The sequence below is a fragment of the Dreissena polymorpha genome, chromosome 4 (genome assembly GCF_020536995.1).
Source record: "Dreissena polymorpha isolate Duluth1 chromosome 4, UMN_Dpol_1.0, whole genome shotgun sequence".
NCBI classification, from domain to species: Eukaryota; Metazoa; Mollusca; class Bivalvia; order Myida; family Dreissenidae; genus Dreissena; species Dreissena polymorpha.
Genome location: NC_068358.1, coordinates 142788902 through 142809638, shown reverse-complemented (window position 1 = coordinate 142809638; position 20737 = coordinate 142788902). Strand labels below are relative to the sequence as shown.

General features: G+C 32.7%; 3 long non-coding RNA genes across 7 annotated transcripts; 1 reads left to right on the top strand and 2 right to left on the bottom strand.

Moving 5' to 3' along the window:
• The first annotated feature begins 7433 nt into the window (after positions 1–7433).
• On the top strand, positions 7434–15716 carry LOC127878987 (uncharacterized). Its single transcript, XR_008048875.1, has 3 exons — positions 7434–7586; positions 14522–14651; positions 15400–15716. It is a non-coding gene; the product is annotated as an uncharacterized LOC127878987 (long non-coding RNA).
• Positions 8218–10910, bottom strand: LOC127878986 (uncharacterized). The gene is made up of 3 exons (XR_008048874.1): positions 9592–10910; positions 9035–9168; positions 8218–8476 (listed from the first exon to the last, which is right to left on the bottom strand). It is a non-coding gene; the product is annotated as an uncharacterized LOC127878986 (long non-coding RNA).
• Positions 15717–15721: 5 nt separating the features above from the next.
• Positions 15722–20552, bottom strand: LOC127878985 (uncharacterized). 5 transcript variants are annotated; one of them, XR_008048869.1, is made up of 4 exons: positions 18888–19809; positions 18331–18464; positions 16982–17772; positions 15722–16869 (listed from the first exon to the last, which is right to left on the bottom strand). It is a non-coding gene; the product is annotated as an uncharacterized LOC127878985 (long non-coding RNA). The 5 variants fall into 5 exon arrangements; XR_008048872.1 differs by lacking the exon at positions 15722–16869 and adding an exon at positions 20315–20552 and having other exon boundaries at positions 17514–17772; positions 18888–18975; XR_008048873.1 differs by lacking the exon at positions 15722–16869 and adding an exon at positions 20159–20196 and having other exon boundaries at positions 17514–17772; positions 18888–18975.
• Positions 20553–20737: the final 185 nt, after the last annotated feature.

Sequence of the window (20737 nt, the reverse complement as noted above, 5' to 3'; positions counted from 1 at the left end):
AAGTAGTCATACCAGGAAATTCAAACTCTTTGGAATTTGAAACCGTTGCTATATCCGTGCTTAATGGAACAGATTGTATCTGCGATGCCGGCAGGGGCTTTTTGAACGGATTTTCTACAGCAGATGGTCTATCTGAAGTATATAATAGTAAGCAAAAACACATGTTTTAAACAAAAAGCAAAACTGATGGCATGGCAATATTATGCTGAGAAATAAAGTGAACTGCGAATGTAAATTGTTTGCGCTTACAAATAAAACCTGATTGGTGTTTGACCAATACCACTAGGTTCTAAGTCCGTCATTTACAGACAACGTTTTTAATCGTGTTTGTTGACTTTTTCCCGACGAGTTTGCATGTTTTTAGTTTGGTGTTTTTTTCTGTGGTGGTACACGAAGTTAGAAAAAAACTTAGGTCGTCTAAAACGATGAATCATCAAAATCTAAGACACCATTCATTCAGGAAACTAACTGTCACACTGTCGTAAAATACAGTGAAATTAAAATTTTAATCGTCTTCAAAACAGTGACCAAATTGTTTTTGAATGTTATTCTTTTTCAACATTACTTACTATATACAACATTTAATTAAGGCATTTGAGCGATTGCATTATCATAGACATATTTATTACAGTGAAAAAGAAAAGAACGTTACAAATAAATATTTATGATCGCCTTAACTTACAAACTATTTTTCATTGGTGAAGGTCTAACTTACACAATGGTAAGTATATACAGATAAATGATAGCATGACTAAACTTGGAAAGATAAAAAGAAAGGTGGACAGATTCCGACATGTTAAGCTTATGAAGTCAAAACGGATATAAGAAAAAAATGTTGTCCGTTCAATATCTACATAAAACCTGTCATAAAGTGACAGCATTGTAGCAATCGGTGTTTGTGCAAGATAATACGCTTAAATCTACCCCACGTTATAAGGACGGATAAACGGAAGCACGAACAGAAAGACGGACAGACCAGTCATTATAGGACTCCCGAAACAAGATGCGGTGGGGGTGGGGGGCACACACAAAACATTTGTTAGAACGTTATATAATTTGCTACTTTGGGTAAATATATCTACAAGATATACATCTGAATGTAAATGAAAATGGTTAACCTTGATAAGTGACATGTTTCCTTCCAGTGTGCGCCTTGTCGACTAATGTTTCAGCTTCTTGAGAACTACTTGCAACACCAACAGTTTGACCAAGTGTAGTTTGTTTCGATTTCTGCTGCCTGGAGCAACCTTTGGTGATGGGGTTTGCTCGGACCCTATTAGTTCCAATTGGTGGAGAATGTTTGACGCCTTCTTCTTTCAGTAAGTCTATGATTGTTTGATCCAAATGAGACTCCTTTAAAAGCCGAGACACATCGGACGCATGCCGTATAATGAAAAAGTCGTTGGCGTCCATATCTGCGTCGCTATTGCTTAAAGCCTTGTAGGTCCTTATCATAAAAGTACAGCCATACTTATATAATTATATTTAAGTAATCTGTCAACATAAGAGTAAGCATGTTAGCCGACATCACAACATCTTCTTGAGGTTAATTACGATTATCTGAAATATGTACTGTATAATGCTAGATTCTAAAATCTTAGTTACAAAAAGGGACTTAGCTTTTACTGATTTATTTTAGATATTGATTCTTAAAAAGTTGTAATTATCTTGCTTTACTGTAACTTGACAATTGAGTAATTACTTAATTGTAATTAACTCAAATAATTAGTCTAATTGACTGTTTTATACACGGAATAATTATGCTATGGAGTTAATGTCTATTACGCGTATGTTTTTTGTGACTAAAAATGGGCTCACTATGAGGTTTTTGCGCTTTTCGACGGGTTAAAGCCCAAAATGCGTTGCATTGACCTTTCAATTGCGCTGATCCTAGCTTTAATCATGCTTTCATTTTTAATGTCGTGCTGTCTTGTATTGTAAATGCAAAAGGTCATTTGCCTAGAACAAAAGACAAAAATGCTTTTTATAATGTTTTTGGAGTGCGATTTGTTAAATGGTGTCATGTCAAGTGACAGTGTCAATGACAATCTAGTAGATTATTGCCAAGTGTATGATTTTCTGAAAATTTAATGTCTTTGTTGTTGTAATACAGTTTAATTGGTGTATTAATTTCTTTAAGAAACGTTCGTTTCGCTATTGTTCAGACCATGGTTTTGTTTAAAAATGTTGACAAGTTTTAAATGTTTCAATTTATTTATTGGAACATCGAAAAGACAACTTTTACCAGGTAAAGCTATTAATGCATTAAACATTCTTCTACAATATTGTTAAAAAGGACATAAAGGCCAAACATATTGTGTCAACTCTTTGCTTCATTTGTTGGTCTTTACTTATCTATTTGAAATTTGGGGTCATACCCTTTCTGAAAATATAGAACAAGTCCAGGCTCAATTTTGCAAAGATTTTATTGGTTTTTGTAGGTCAACAAACAATTGCATGGCCCTAGGGGAGGTTGGTAGATTAGAATTATGTGTAGAATATCATTTCAAGTGTGTTAAATACTGGTGTAAACCAATTCACATGCCATTGCATAGATATCCAAAATATTGTTATAATATGTTAAAACGCCAGGATGAAATCGGAAGGACAAATTGGGCTACTTCTGTAAAAAATCTGTTATTTAATTATGGATTTGGTTATGTCTGGGTGTATCAAAGGTTGGCAATGTTGATGTATTTTTACAACTGTTTAAAGATCGCCTTATTTGTTGTAACACGCAAAAATGGTCAGGGAGTTTATTCGACCCGTCTAGATGTGAAACATATACATATGTAGAATGTATAAATCATTGCTTGAAAATATCTTTCGCTTAAAATACCATTCTTTTATAGAAAAGCATTTGCAAAGTTCAGATGTTCCAACCACAAGTTTCTTATTGAAACTGGACGACATCTTGGTATAGAGCATGGTCTTCGATATTGTATACATTGTCTAAATGTAGAAAACACACGTGTTATTGAAAACGAATTTCATGTATTTTTTTTATTGTTCTAAATTTCACGAAGAACGTAACATCCACCTTTTTTCTTGGTATACAGGAAACAGAGAAGAAATAGATTTTATTAATCTGATGAAAACAAATAATGATCTGACATTGAAGAAAATTGTATTATTTATATATATGTTAATGCGAAAAGTTTAAACATAAAACTATTCACAACTCATGCATGTTAAATATGACATGTCTGTATATTGTATTTTGGGCCGGTGGCCTTTATTTACAAAATAAATTGTCTTGTCTTGTCTTGTCTTGTCTATTCAGCAGTGGTATGGGGATTTAAACAATGAAAAGAACACGATATAATACACCTATACTGTCGCAAACTTATTTTTAAACTTAAAACTAATACATCAAATGCGGGCGTTTATGGAAAGTTAGGTCGAAACCTTCTGTTCCAAGGTATCCAAAAATATAGTCGGGTCGAATACAATGTTTTAATTAATTGTATGTATTAACAACGGTAGAAAAAGTGATATTCGGATACAGCAGTGTTTTCGTTACTTAGGTAACATTTCTTTTCATCTTTAGGTATGTTATTATATCTAACAGTCTTAATTTGATTAGTATCGGCGGTTCGTTAAATTTTTTATAACCGTTGTTTCTTATCTTCATTATGTATGCAATCATTTTTTCATACGCGAATTTAGTCTTAAACATTTTAAAATACTCTAGTTTCGATTGGTTATATTTATGGTGCCAATTAAGAATAAACTGATATGTTATTCTCTGGTTGATTTCATTAGAGAAATTAAAATTGACATTTCAATTATTGTCAAATCTTGTCCTAGTTGTTCTAATACTTGTTTTGCAAATTAACACCGCGGATTATTGTTAAAATTATTATCACCAATAGAATCATTGGGAAGATTATATTGTTCGATGTATAAAATGTGAATAAACGTTTAAGGAATTTTTTCAATTTTAATCCAATAACTAAGGGCACGTTGTTTGCATATGAAATAGAGAGAGAAATCTGCTTAATATACCATAGACAGTGACATAAGAAGTCTTTGAGCGTATACCTAGACTTATTGTACACAATTTCAAATGTTTATCTACTCTTTAATGTTGTATATTCCCCATATTTCTGAAGCATATTGAATGATTCGAACAACTAGAAAAGTCATAGATAGCTAGTTTTGTTCAGTAATGAGCTCCTAAAAATAACCACTAAATGATAATACACTTTTAGTACTTGTTTATAATTTGCTTAGATTGCTCTTGATGTATTACCAGAAAAGTGTAGTTTACGACCCATGTAGCAACATTCATCAACAATGTCAATAGCTTGTTGGTTAATGGTTCACCTGGACGATCAATTACTTTTCAGTTTTCAAGTATTAACATTTTATACTTGTTTTATGTAATTATCGTGTTAATGAATATTGAAAGATATAATTTAATTCCAAGGCAATCGTTATTTATTTTTTGTAAATAATGTTTAGATTTATATATATTAAGCATTTTTCTAAAAGGTCCATATAATTTACATTTAAATAATGCGTATTTGCTTCAATTTGTCTGGAGTAAACTAAAATAACAGTCTTTATCTGCATCTTTGACATTTATCCCGTAAGTATGTGTTATTATTATAAAAGCAGTGTTACGTTTTTATGCAGCAATATGAAAACATTAAATCCAAATATTTACAATAATCTGAACTTTTATTTCATGATATAAAAAACACGAACCAATTATACACTTTTAAGTGTTCTTTACCAAAACTAGAGAGGATGTGTCTACTTTTCAAATTTATCCATTGACTGCTAACAGGAAAAAGAACGAGCAAAAAAAGTTTGACAAGTATGTATGAAGTGATGTGTATTCCGAATGACAGCTTTGTCCATTATGAAGTTATGTGTATTCCCAATGACAGCTTTGTCCATTATGAAGTGATGTGTATTCCGAATGACAGCTTTGTCCATTTTGCTGACAGGTAAGAGTTATTTACAAGAGTTAATGGTAGGCCACATGCATTTGCAGAGAAAGCTTGTAATAAGCAAGATTGACCAGATATATTTACCTGATATCATATTATTAAACTGTAAAAAATAAATATCATTATATTTACCAATCGATATACATATACTAGTGTAAGGTAGCGAAATCATTTCCGATATACCCAAAAAGAGAAGTGAATTTTACAGAATTATTACAAATTAAAGAAACAATTGTAAAACATTCAACGTTCCTTGAAACTGTAATTAACCAATTACTTGTTAACACTTTTAAGGTCCTGAAAAAAACACTTAACACATTTTCCTATCGTTAATGCTTAAAAATGTGAGAATCAGCTCGCTTTCAATCCGACTCCGGTCGTCGTTGAAACCTGGTTTTCTTAGCTATATATTTCTCATTATATTCTCGTATAAGTTCGTTCATTTATAAAAATGAACATTTACCAGCCGTAGCTTATGCTTTGATATACAAATGACTGACTGTATAACATTTCGCGAAGTCATTAAATTATTCTGCTTACTGTTTTATTCCGTGTGTGACTCAGTGTGAAAGGCCAAGTTTTATTAAGATCAAACAATCATTTTTGGCGTGGTTCAGATCATTTTTTTATCTAAATTTTCTTCTCAAGGTGCCGGGTTTCTGAGAAAATGCATTTCTAGACAGTTGTTCAATACAATACATTCTTTCAACAGCACCTTAAAATGCAAATTATTATTATTATTATTATTATTATTATCATTATTATTATTATTATTATTATTATTATTATTATTATTATTATTATTTTTATTATTATCATTATTATTATTACTTTTGTTATTAGTATTAGTATTATTATTTTTTTATTATTATTATCATTGGTGTTGTTGTTGTTGCTGCAGTTGTTGGTATTGTTGTTGGAATTATGTTGCTGACGAATGACGTTGGATGGTTACTCACTACAAAAGTGCAAATAAGACCTCGTGCTCAAGTGAGCTGAAATATTTTTAAACTAGACTATATAATGAGATGCGCATGCATAAACATCTTCAATCATTGTTAATAATGAGATTTGTTTCACCGTTTAAAAATTGGAAGGTATACATTTATAATACTATGGAATTAAATCAAAATATATTTAGTATAATATCTTTATAAAAATATTGTAAAAGTATAAACATAAACAAATAAAACACCATCTTACAACGTCAATTCCTGTATTTTACAGACCTTTCTATATATCTCCTTAAAAAGCCAACAGTAACATTTAGGAAATGTGTTTGTCACAACTCAAATCCGAAAATACGGCATAAGTATGTCATTCACACCGACAGAATAAACTTTCCATACCAACACTCGCGAACCATTTCGAAGACCTTTATTTTTCGTTTTGCATTGCTCTTCTGCTGCAGGTATATGAGGAAAATCCGATATTCGAGTAAGAATATGTGTCTCAGACTAAAATGTTAAAAGCTGTATACATATTTTACGTAATAAAGACAAAGTAACTCGATGCAAGTTTTACAAGATTCCCACAGTATGTCAGATGCTGCATTTAAGTACGGTGTTACAATGTCAAGCGTTGATTTACACTTTCGATTTGATCTCAAGATTACAAGCGCTAAAACGGAATGCGAAGGTGCGAACTAACGATGAGATGCTGCGCGATTGGGACGCATGGTCGCTTAATTAATTTCGCGTTCTTGCATGGTCATTTCGCTTCCTCGTTTCGTGTTCTCGCGTTCTCGCACTTATAATGAAAATGCGTATAATCGTTTTCACGCTCATTTTTTCCTTTATCGCATTTGAATATAAACAAATCAACAATCTAAAACCAAACGCTTATAATCTCGCATCATACAATCGCAGTTTCAAGATTTCTCCTCACATTCAGGCAATGTCGGAGTGTACTTCCTCACGTACAAATCGTTAATACACCCCTTTAAACTGTGGATTACAAGAGCGCGATCGTTCAAACGAAAAAACCATATGCGAAATTAATTAACACGATACGATATTGCTCGTATATGGTGAATATATCAAAACATAATTTAGGGAATAATTTGACAATCTCACTTCGCATTTTCCCATTTTCGACCTTGGGGTTAACACATAATAGAACGTGACAACTTGGTATGAGATTACGATGTCAGATCGCGATGTTAATTTCGCGATCCTGGGGGCCGTTTCATCAAGAATTACGTATTTTGATACGATCGTAAATTATGTATCGAGATTAATGTAGTCGTTTACGATTTTACATAAACTCCGTTTCATCAACGAAATCGTAAATGCAACATACATAAAATACGACTACTTAAATATACGTATTTTGTAACCGAAAAAAATAGTGACACAGTCTGAAAAATTGCATGACGTAATTTTCGCGCGTTCTGTCAGCTAAGGCAAACATCGCACAAAAAAACATACTCCTATAAATATGAGGTCGAATTACGTCTAATTATTTGGACTAACAAAACAATGCTAGTTGTGAATCGAAACAAAAACGAACACTGGAAAACGACGTGTAGACCGGTGTGGAAGGCTACCGATTGCTGTTTGGCCGACACTCTCCTTCCGTTACTAAACGCAAAAAGAAGTTATTTTGGATGGAGACGGTTGAAATGTGAGTTGAGAACTTGTTGGTTATGAATGAAGACAGCTGAAATAATTCGCGTTCAGGATAAATCTGAACACGAATTATTTCAGCCAAGTGTCTGCCAAAGCAAAAATCATCAAAAGACTCTAAGGCGGCAATTGATATTGACAAGAATGAAGATTTTTTGCTTATTTTCTTTATCCATGAATAAAAATGTATTGGTAAGATTAATTGTTTTGTTATTTCTATGCAGAAATGTGACTGTGGTGTAGATCAATTAACAGTTTAATAATATAATTTAATAGAGACCAATCGGAATTCAGGCTGACAATAACAAGACATCATGGATTGAAAGTTTGTCATGTCAGCATTTTTGTGTTCAATTATCAAATATTTTATTTCAATAAGGTATTAGATTCAAATGACACAACATGTTTAGTAATCACAAATGTCATATCATTGAGAATGCTATTTGTTTGTCTATTATATAGGGGATATTTGTTGGATTCGGTGGATCATCGTTTTTAATTCACAAGTGATCATAGACAATGATATTTTCACAAGTGGCCCAATCCTTCCAAATCAGCTATGACACAACTTTACGCCATTTGGCTGAGTAGTGTAGCTCTGCCTATTCAGAGAAGACTCGAGCCATCTATCACTTTATAACATTTATAACTATAAATTTTTAACACATTTTATGAAACAGTTTGATCAGCTGCTGCCTCTTATCACATGCTGCTCGATGTACTGGTGTGTTGTTCATAACTTCCGGTTCCATCTCATTTCCAACCAATTCCTCTATCAGTGGAACGTTTGAATCCAGACACAGGTTATGCAGGGGCATGTACACAGTTGATATTTCACAGCACTTATTGGACTTGAAAGGCCAACATCCACCAGTGGCATGCAGATATCTAAACAAATATCAAATGTATTTCTTTAACATAGACATTTGTCTAAGTGACTAAATTGTCCTGATACCATTGACATTAATTTAATTTCAATATAAATTATATATAATATATAGCCTACAAAACACTTTATTTGTGCCTGTATTCACTATTAATGCATAATATCATTTAAATGCACTAGTAAACAATATTTCATACATAGAGTCTGATGATAAGCAAAATGAATTTTTAAGATTTAAAATAAAATGAATAAATCATCAGTTTATTTAAACGGACATTTTTTTATGAAACATCATATTTACACATGCAAACAACCCTCAGTTATTATAAAAGTTACTTTACATATAAATTCTAAAATTTGATTATTAAAGTTGTACGTTATCAAGCTTTAGACGTTACGTTTGATTTAAGACACTGTGAGAAAGAGAATGGCACTAATACTTCATTTAAATACTGTGTGGTAAGTTGATCTCGCACTAATAAGACTTATATTTCACAACCTATATAATATGTTACCAATCTCGTGATTTCAACACTCCAAATGCCCTTTCTACTACCCACCCTCTGCATAGATGGTCATTGTAGGCCTGTTCCGCAGCATGGGAGGGATGAGGTTAAGGGGTCATCAGGTTAGTCCTTAACAGATACCCACTATCTCCCAGCAGATGACCCTCATCATTGGTGCTCAGATATTGCTGTAAATTGAAATATTTTATTGGGCAGTTGCTTTGTCTTTGATAAAACAGCAGTCCACAGTTAATATTGATAGATTAAGGTAGGAAAGCATCTCAATAATTTTCACAAAACTAGCTTAAGTATTATCAAATCACTATATTTTAGTTACCTTACCTAGATGAAATAATGTAACTTAAGACAATATTTAAAGATAATACTGATAGCTGCATTGGCTAACACATAAAAGAACAAAAGCTTGATCACACAGTGCTAATAGTGCTTATTGTGGTAGTTAATGATTTTTGCGCATGTACGTAACTAATGATTATTAGATGTCAAAGATGATAAGCATTACGCTTATTTCAACCTTTTATGGTATTTATCTGCTTTAATACCAAATTTAATGATAAGGTAATGAATCATAACACTGTATTTACATTTACCTCATGCTGGCATCAGCAACAGCCTGCATATTAATGGCATGGAATCCTCAGTAAACATCTCCCTTGGCAATATGCAATATGCCAAAATCTATAAAAAAAATTAAAAGTTATTCATTAACATGAAAGTGCTCATCATTTCATGTTCACATTACCAACACAAAAGGGAGGAATGCAGAAATGGAGTAAATAAATAAAAAAGCCCCATCAATATGCACGAAATAAATTTTTGGGATGGGGGTGCATATTTATAGCACTGCAGAATTGAATTTGACAAATAAATAAATTGTAATCAAATGGAAACAATATAGAAATAAATAAGGTAATTGTTCTGCAATTATTAAAGACTTAAGGTACAATCTACTTTACTCACGCTCGACTGGTTATTCACAGCTTGGGTACTACTTACATGTACCCCTGGTATCATTAAGCATACTTGCATGTACCTCGGGTAAGGTTAATATACTTAAACGTACCCGGTCCTTATTAGACTGTACCCGAGTTGTATTATTGCCCAAAATTCGATGTGGTACAGTGCACTACAGATAAATGTAAAGCCATATTGTTTATCTAAATTAAACTTACCTTTTGAAAAAACTGCATCAATATGCTTTTTGAGTATAAATTTCGATGATATAAAGACTATTTGAGAAAAAAAAATGACATTAATGTGAACATAATTAAAAAAATTAAGCCTACAACAACCCATTTAGCATTAAATTGCCGGCTATATTAAAGACAATTAAGTTAATAATTAACTGTAACAGGGTTAGCTCTACATGTAAGTATACTTAAAGAGTACCCGGGGTACAGGTAAGTAGTATCCGAGCTGACAATGACCGATCGAACAACATTGTAATCAAATGAGAACAATATAGAAACAATTAAGCTGATTTTTCTACAATTATTAAATACATAAGGTACCATTACTCAGCATCTACATAACTAACCAATACAATAACTTGTTTAAAAATAGCAAACACAAACAACATAATGATGTCATATTCTTTTTCATGATCACGATGTTATAATCAACAATTTCGAGGTAAAGTATTGTTCAATCATAACATTTGGAAGTAGAACAACTACAAGTTCAACATTAGCGGGTGGGGTAAATCAGTCTGCACTTAAAGTCATCGATAAGTACACGTCGACACAAAATAGAATGAGTTTAACATAAAGTCATTTGTAAAGAAACACAACAATAAATGCTTAAACTAATAACGGTAATCATCGAATGCTTTTATTAAGAAAAGATACAACAATAACTTATTCTTCAACCATTTTGCAAAATCCGAGTTGTCAAATGCTAAGTAAACAAAGGGCAACTACTCGCAAGTTTTTGGGTTAAATGCTACTTATTTGCTATTTGAAAATAAATACAATTTTATAATTATACTTGTTTAAATCAATGATTTCTTCGCCTTATTTACATACCTAAGCGACGGAATGAAAGGGATGAGCTCGCCGGCAAGTTGGTGCTATGTCTTCCCCGATCAAAACCAACAATCGCTCTATTCCGCCCTTACTTAGACGATATATCGAAGCAATGTTCTCATCTCTAAGGTTTTCGAGAACAATCTCTCCCTTAAAAGCCTTGGCATTGGTAATTGTTCGTCTCCTGCCATCTTGGATGACAAAAACGACCGCCATTACGTTAATTTACGGGTGCCCTTACCCAGTCGTATATTTATGTATGAAATTTATGTAATTTTAATTTACGATTTGCTTGATGAAACGCGATTTCATTGAAACATCGTAATTTATGTAAATCGTAATTTACAACTAGTCGTAAATCGTTGATGAAACGGCTCCCTGCACCGTACCTCCCCGTCGTAATTTCGCGATCTTGCGCCGTACCTCCCAGTCGTAATTTCGCGATCCTGCACCGTACCTCTCCTTCGTAATTTCGCTCCTTCGTACCGTGTTATCTAAGTCTCATGCTTGTAATGAATGTGTCGAAAGTGCAAAACGATTGGCTCTAACGGAACGCCGTATCATGTACGTACATATGTATGCTACGTATTGTCATGGGGTGCTCACCATCATATTGGCTTAGTGAGGTCACCGTCTATTATAGATAGTCAGCATGACCACGTTTAATAGCAGTTTATTGCATGTTGACAATAAATGCATGGAGCTGTTGTGAATTATCGCAATATATTAGCATTTACAAATAACGCATTGCGAGGTTAACCGAACAATAAAAATACAGCTCGAGTATATGTATAAGTTTCTTTGTTGTTCTAATAGTGTATGTATGGTTCAAATGGTTGAAACAGAATAATTTTCAAAAAAAGTTTGATTTTACATGTGTTAATGCCGGTGTAATATAATAAATAGAATGTATAAACAACATACCTATTATAAAAGCATAAAATTAGTAACATGCTTTAACTGGTAAGTTATTTATTAATTGTTGTTTTTGACCTTTGATGTTTTATTGTTCGATACAAAGTCATAGAGACTCGTGCACAGATTGACAAAACAAGAATTTTCTAAACGCGAGTATGTCACTGGTTTAACAAATAAAACACAAATGTACACCTAGGTTGAAATAAAAGTAACAACGTAAACACATACTGCGAATACATTTATTTTTCTAAGGTATCATTATGTGACATTTATCTAATTGCACAGCGTTTTAAATATCGTTAATATATATTAAAATGTAACAACAACTACAAAAATACGAAATGTTATTGTGTCAATTGCTGTATCTAAACTTGTAAATGAGCGTTTATTGAACAAATTCATTATAAAGGTATTATAGGCTTGACTGTACTTAATTCAGTTTAATGCGTATTATCTGTTATGGCTGCACACACCGCAAGTCTGTTTCTGAACGATGCAATTCATGTTGTTTAGTCAACACCAATGCATCGCCTAAAATGCATATAAGCAATGACATGTAGTGATCAACTAAGGTTAAAATCAGGTAAACAATACATTATATTTTGTCACATCAAGATCGTCATGATGTTTACTTGTTAATTTCCTTATTGCGCAAACACAAAATGATATAGTTATTATATCGGTAGCAGGCTGAATCGGCTCCAATTTATTTCGGCTTGGGACGAAAGCCCGGGTTGATAGTTATTAACCTTGTTATATTGTTATAATGTAATTGTGTCAATTGCTTTATCTAAACTTGTAACTAGGTCACGCCTAAAATGCATATTACTGATGATATAAACAATGACCTGTAGTGATCAACTGAAGTTAAAATCAGGTAAACAATATATTATATTATGTCACGCGTACACAGAGAGTCAAGTTATTTGTAACTGTTTGAATAGAAGGCGTCCTTCCGAGTCAGTTTTTTTTGTTAGTAGTAGATACATATTTTAACCCGGTAGGCCACTTTTATTTATATTTCTCTGAAACAATAACAAAATTCGAATCTACGTAGTGTTCGTGTATCCCTAACTTTAAAGACAGAGGTAAATCAAATCTTTTCCGACAATAAATTAATTATAATTAAAAAAAACAGGCTCAGGGGGCCGTTTCATCAATAATTACGTATTTTTATACGATCGTAAATTATGTATCGAGATTAATGTAGTCGTTTACGATTTTACATAAACTCCGTTTCATCAACGAAATCGTAAATGCAACATACATAAAATACGACTACTTAAATATACGTATTTTGTAACCGAAAAAAATAGTGACAGTCTGAAAAATTGCATGACGTAATTTTCGCGCGTTCTGTCAGCTAAGGCAAACATCGCACAAAAAAACATACTCCTATAAAAATGAGGTCGAATTACGTCTAATTATTTGGACTAACAAAAACAATGCTAGTTGTGAATCGAAACAAAAACAAACACTGGAAAACGACGTGTAGACCGGTGTGGAAGGCTACCGATTGCTGTTTGGCCGACACTCTCCTTCCGTTACTAAACGCAAAAAGAAGTTATTTTGGATGGAGACGGTTGAAATGCGAGTTGAGAACTTGTTGGTTATGAATGAAGACAGCTGAAATAATTCGCGTTCAGGATAAATCTGAACACGAATTATTTCAGCCAAGTGTCTGCCAAAGCAAAAATCATCAAAAGACTCTAAGGCGGCAATTGATATTGACAAGAATGAAGATTTTTTGCTTATTTTCTTTATCCATGAATAAAAATGTATTGGTAAGATTAATTGTTTTGTTATTTCTATGCAGAAATGTGACTGTGGTGTAGATCAATTAACAGTTTAATAATATAATTTAATAGAGACCAATCGGAATTCAGGCTGACAATAACAAGACATCATGGATTGAAAGTTTGTCATGTCAGCATTTTTGTGTTCAATTATCAAATATTTTATTTCAATAAGGTATTAGATTCACATGACACAACATGTTTAGTAATCACAAATGTCATATCATTGAGAATGCTATTTGTTTGTCTATTATAAAGGGGATATTTGTTGGATTCGGTGGATCATCGTTTTTAATTCACGAGTGATCATAGACAATGATATTTTCACAAGTGGCGCAGCCACGAGTGAAAATATATATTTTCTATGATCACGAGTGAATTAAAATCAATATTTCACCGAATCCAACAAATTTTCTTTTTATTTTATGCTTTTTTTCGCAGTTTATATACATTGTTAAAGAGTTTTACTTAAGAATGTCGTTGGGATTATGTCGTCATTTTGTCAAATAAATGACGTCATTTCACATTAAGCAATGAAAATTATCGATAATTCTCACTGATAATTTTCATTGTTTGAAATAGTGAAATTATCCGTTTTAATCCACCGATATTTCTCTATAAACCACCGGAAAGCATTAAATAAATATCATTGTCCACAATAATTTATTATAGTGTTGATTCACAAGATGTAAATAATCAACATTGATTTATATTGCTTTCTTTGCAAAACTGTGTTACATGTCAAGATCACAAATGCAGTTTTCATTTCTTTGTTTTTCCAGAAAAGAAAATGTTATTACTGGCTGAAGGACCAAAATTGAATGGACAGAGAACACGGTTGACAAAACTCAAACAGAAGTTGTGTCACTCAGTTACATTAAAACATAAAACTGAAGGCAGAAGCAACAACTAGTAATTATTTATTTTTTCTATAGATTATAGTAAAGCTGACTGCTAATTATTTCCTACAATGAAAATGTAACAATTTATGTTTTCAATTTAAAGCTGGGCTGTTTTCGGAGAAAACCCAAGGTATTGTGATAGCCAGCGTGTCGTGTCGTCCGTGTCATGCTCAGTCCTTAACATTTTGTCAATGTATTGAACTTTGGCCATAAAATCAAAGTGCTTCCACCTATAACTTTGAAACTTCATGTGCAGCTCCACCTTGACGAGTTCTACACGCCTCACCCATATTTTGGTCACTAGGTCAAAGGTGAAGGACCTTAAAATAATTCTGACAAGCTTTTATTCGTTAAAAAATGCACCCGTAGCCGAGCGTTCACACCTGTTATGCGGTGCTCTTGTTTTTCATTGTACTCTGTTTTATGGGGATAAAGTATTGCTGCATTTTTTCATTTAACTTTATTACCGGTAACCTATTTACCAGGGTATGAACTTGTGTGTCAAGGTATTTTTTATTTAATTCTTTCGACATCCATGTACTTAAAAAAGAAATTGGAATGTAGAGCATTAGTGTCACACACAAATGTTGAGTTTAAGTTCAGAAAGCTAGGATAATTTTGCAATACAAAAACCAACTTTCAGAAACAAAACCAGGTCATGTAGGCATGCTAACTTATTATGACCATAGTGTCATATGTTGTGTATTTAATATTTAGTTCTGTTAAATGTATAAACTAGTAAATTTATCTGCTTGCAGCAACATGTGAAGAATGAAGCAACAGCGTAATAAAACTCGGGAGGAGATGTTGATGGCGTCAAGGGAAAGATATGCCATTCAGAGGGACATAAGCAATAATCATGAGGAACTGGTTTCTCTTTAAAAAAATGAAATTCTAAATTGCTCAATTGTTTCTGGAACTTTTAATTGATTTTACATGTGATGGTGTTCAGTGAGTCCATGAAACTTATTATTACACATACTATCATGTAAGATATAAATTGTCATATGAATTATAATACCATGCCCAGTTAATATATTTTACTTCCTGATTAATAATAAATATTTGTGAATGTCTTTGTGTTTTATTCATTGAAAACTAGTGTAATAGCAACTGTTATCAAATACCATAAACATTATTATCATAAACATTTCAATAAAAATACAAAAAAAATGCACAGGTAAACAACATTTTAACGGTAGATGACTAAATAATTGAACAGAGACTCATAAAGAGAAAAGTTTAGTAAATACATTCGGAAACAATCTAATATATTGGAAAACTTCTATTTGTTTATGACAATAATATCCATATTTATAGACAGCACACTTATTATTATAAAGTACCGTTACATTTACAAGCCCACTTTTTATGCCCCCCTTCAAAGAAGAGGGGGTATATTGATTTGCTTGGTCGGTCTGTCCACCAGATGGTTTCCGGATGATAGATAACTCAAGAAATCTTAGGACATAGGATCATGAAACTTCATAGGTAGATTAATCATGACTGGCAGATGACCCCTATTGATTGTCAGGTCACTAAGTCAAAGGTCAAGGTCACAGTGAGTTGAAACAGTAAAATGATTTCCAGATGATGAATTAAGAATGCTTACGCCTAGGATCATGAAACTTCATAGGTACATTGATCATGACTTGCAGATAACCCCTATTGATTTTCAGGTCACTAGGTCAAATGTCAAGGTCACGGTGACTCAAAATAGTAAAATGGTTTCCGGATGGTAACTCAAGAATGCCAACAGCTAGGATTATGAAACTTCGTAGGTACATTGATCATGTCTGGCAGATGACTCCTATTGATTTTCAAGTCACTAAGTCAAAGGTCAAGTTCACAGTGACAAAAAACATATTCACACAATGACTGCCACTACAACTGACAGCCCAAATGGGGGGCATGCATGTTTTACTAACAGCCCTTGTTTTAATGTGGCTTTGAGAATGTTCATTACAGAGAACACCTTTTAGAGCGAAAGTCAGTGGGTAAAATATCACTTGAATAATTGTTAATGGGGAAAAGTACCTTGAGTATATGATCTTTTCTGGAGCTCAGATAACTGTTCAATATTCAAGGGACCTTTTCCAGTTTTGGTAAATTGACTAAATTAAAAAAAATAAGTTTAAGATTCGCAAACATTTGTTGTAGTTATGATATTTGTGAGGAAACAGTAATACTGAACATTTACCATGCTCTAAAATATCCATTATATGCAACTTTTGACGATTTAAAAACTTGAAAATTTTAAAGCTTTGCAACTATCTGCTGCAACACTCGACGATTGAATAATTTGTAGAGTTCTGTTGTTGTCGTAATATTTTGTGACACGATAAGGATTGCTTATATAAAGTGTAAAATACATCACTCATTGTATCAACATGGACGGACAAGTGGTCTTAGTGTGAGGCTTTTATTTCAGGGGTCAGTGGTTTGAGCCCTGTAGGAGTTACTTTTTATCTTTCTTTAATTGTATTCTTTTTTTACTGGAGCTTTTTAGATCCAGTGTTTACATGTATCATTATAAAAGCGTTTAATGAAAAACTTGAATATCTGCCAAAATTTAGGAAAAGTTCCCTTTAAAATAAATATTAAATCAAGCACTTGGTAATACCTAACACATAACTTTTTTTATTGGTCATCAGAACATTGACATTTTTTTCTTTCACAAACCTATAACCTTGAAGTAAATATTAGACAAATTATGCATACACAATTATAAAACATGCAAACATCAGCTGTTGTAACTATTGTGTCTAGACGACCAGGAATACCAATCCTTCCAAATCAGCTATGACACAACTTTACGCCATTTGGCTGAGTAGTGAAGCTCTGCCTATTCAGAGAAGACTCGAGCCATCTATCACTTTATAACATTTATAACTATAAATTTTTAACACATTTTATGAAACAGTTTGATCAGCTGCTGCCTCTTATCACATGCTGCTCGATGTACTGGTGTGTTGTTCATAACTTCCGGTTCCATCACATTTCCAACCAATTCCTCTATCAGTGGAACGTTTGAATCCAGACACAGGTTATGCAGGGGCATGTACACAGTTGATATTTCACAGCACTTATTGGACTTGAAAGGCCAACATCCACCAGTGGCATGCAGATATCTAAACAAATATCAAAAGTATTTCTTTAACATAGACATTTGTCTAAGTGACTAAATTGTCCTGATACCATTGACATTAATTTAATTTCAATATAAATTATATATAATATATAGCCTACAAAACACTTTATTTGTGCCTGTATTCACTATTAATGCACAATATCATTTAAATGCACTAGTAAACAATATTTCATACATAGAGTCAGAGGATAAGCAAAATGAATTTTTAAGATTTAAAATAAAATGAATAAATCATCAGTTTATTTAAACAGACATTTTGTTATGAAACATCATATTTACACATGCAAACAACCCTCAGTTATTATAAAAGTTAATTTACATATAAATTCTAAAATTTGATTATTAAAGTTGTACGTTATCAAGCTTTAGAAGTTACGTTTGATTTAAGACACTGTCAGAAAGAGATTGGCACTAATACTTCATTTAAATACTGTGTGGTAAGTTGATCTCGCACTAATAAGACTTATATTACACAACCTATATAATATGTTACCAATCTCGTGATTTCAACACTCCAAATGCCCTTTCTACTACCCACCCTCTACATAGATGGTCATTGTAGGCCTGTTCCGCAGCATGGGAGGGATGAGGTTAAGGGGTCATCAGGTTAGTCCTTAACGGATACCCACTATCTCCCAGCAGATGACCCTCATCATTGGTGCTCAGATATTGCTGTAAATTGAAATATTTTATTGGGCAGTTGCTTTGTCTTTGATAAAACAGCAGTCCACAGTTAATATTGTTAGATTAAGGTAGAAAAGCATCTCAATAATTTTCACAAAACTAGCTTAAGTATTATCAAATCACTATATTTTAGTTACCTTACCTAGATGAAATAATGTAACTTAAGACAATATTTAAAGATAATACTGATAGCTGCATTGGCTAACACATAAAAGAACAAAAGCTTGATCACACAGTGCTAATGGTGCTTATTGTGGTAGTTAATGATTTTTGCGCATGTACGTAACTAATGATTATTAGATGTCAAAGATGATAAGCATTACGCTTATTTCAACCTTTTATGGTATTTATCTGCTTTTATACCAAATTTAATGATAAGGTAATGAATCATAATACTGTATTTACATTTACCTCATGCTGGCGTCAGCAACAGCCTGCACATTAATGGCATGGAATCCTCAGTAAACATCTCCCTTGGCAATATGCAATATGCCAAAATCTATAAAAAAAATAAAAGTTATTCATTAACATGAAAGTGCTCATCATTTCATGTTCACATTACCAACACAAAAGGGAGGAATGAAGAAAAGGGAGTAAATAAATAAAAAAGCCCCATCAATATGCACGAAATAAATTTTTTGGATGGGGGGTGCATATTTATAGCACTGCAGAATTGAATTTGACAAATAAATAAATTGTAATCAAATGGAAACAATATAGAAATAATTGAGGTAATTGTTCTGCATTTATTAAAGACATAAGGTACAATCTACTTTACTCACGCTCGATTGGTTATTCACAGCTTGGGTACTACTTACATGTACCCCTGGTATCATTAAGCATACTTGCATGTACCTCGGGTAAGGTTAATATACTTAAACGTACCCGGTCCTTATGAGACTGTACCCGAGTTGTATTATTGCCCAAAATTCGATGTGGTACAGTGCACTACAGATAAATGTAAAGCCATATTGTTTATCTAAATTAAACTTACCTTTTGAAAAAACTGCATCAATATGCTTTTTGAGTATAAATTTCGATGATATAAAGACTATTTGAGAAAAAAAATGACATTAATGTGAACATAATTAAAAAAATTAAGCCTACAACAACCCATTTAGCATTAAATTTCCGACTATATTAAAGTATATTAACTGTAACAGGGTTAGCTCTACATGTAAGTATACTTAAAGAGTACCCGGGGTACAGGTAAGTAGTATCCGAGCTGACAATGACCAATCGAACAACATTGTAATCAAATGAGAACAATATAGAAACAATTAAGGTGATTTTTCTACAATTATTAAATACATACTGTAAGGTACCATTACTCAGCATCTACTTAACTCACCAATACAATAACTTGTTTAAAAATAGCAAACACAAACAATATCATGATGTCATATTCATTTTCATGATCACGATGTTATAATCAACAATTTCGAGGTAAAGTATTGTTCAATCATAACATTTGGAAGTAGAACAACTACAAGTTCAATATTAGCGGGTGGGGTAAATCAGTCTGCACTTAAAGTCATCGATAAGTACACGTCGACACAAAATAGAATGAGTTTAACATAAAGTCATTTGTAAAGAAACACAACAATAAATGCTTAAACTAATAACGGTAATCATCGAATGCTTTTATTAAGAAAAGATACAACAATAACTTATTCTTCAACCATTTTGCAAAATCCGAGTTGTCAAATGCTAAGTAAACAAAGGGTAACTACTCTCAAGTTTTTGGGTTAAATGCTACTTATTTGCTATTTGAAAATAAATACAATTTTATAATTATACTTGTTTAAATCAATGATTTCTTCGCCTTATTTACATACCTAAGCGACGGAATGAAAGGGATGAGCTCGCCGGCAAGTTGGTGCTATGTCTTCCCCGATCAAAACCAACAATCGCTCTATTCCGCCCTTACTTAGACGATATATCGAAGCAATGTTCTCATCTCTTAGGTTTTCGAGAACAATCTCTCCCTTAAAAGCCTTGGCATTGGTAATTGTTCGTCTCCTGCCATCTTGGATGACAAAAACGACCGCCATTACGTTAATTTACGGGTGCCCTTACCCAGTCGTATATTTGTGTATGAAATTTATGTAATTTTAATTTACGATTTGCTTGATGAAACGCGATTTCATTGAAACATCGTAATTTATGTAAATCGTAATTTACAACTAGTCGTAAATCGTTGATGAAACGGCTCCCAGAAAAATACGGTATCTTGCTTTTGGGTATATTTACTGTACAAC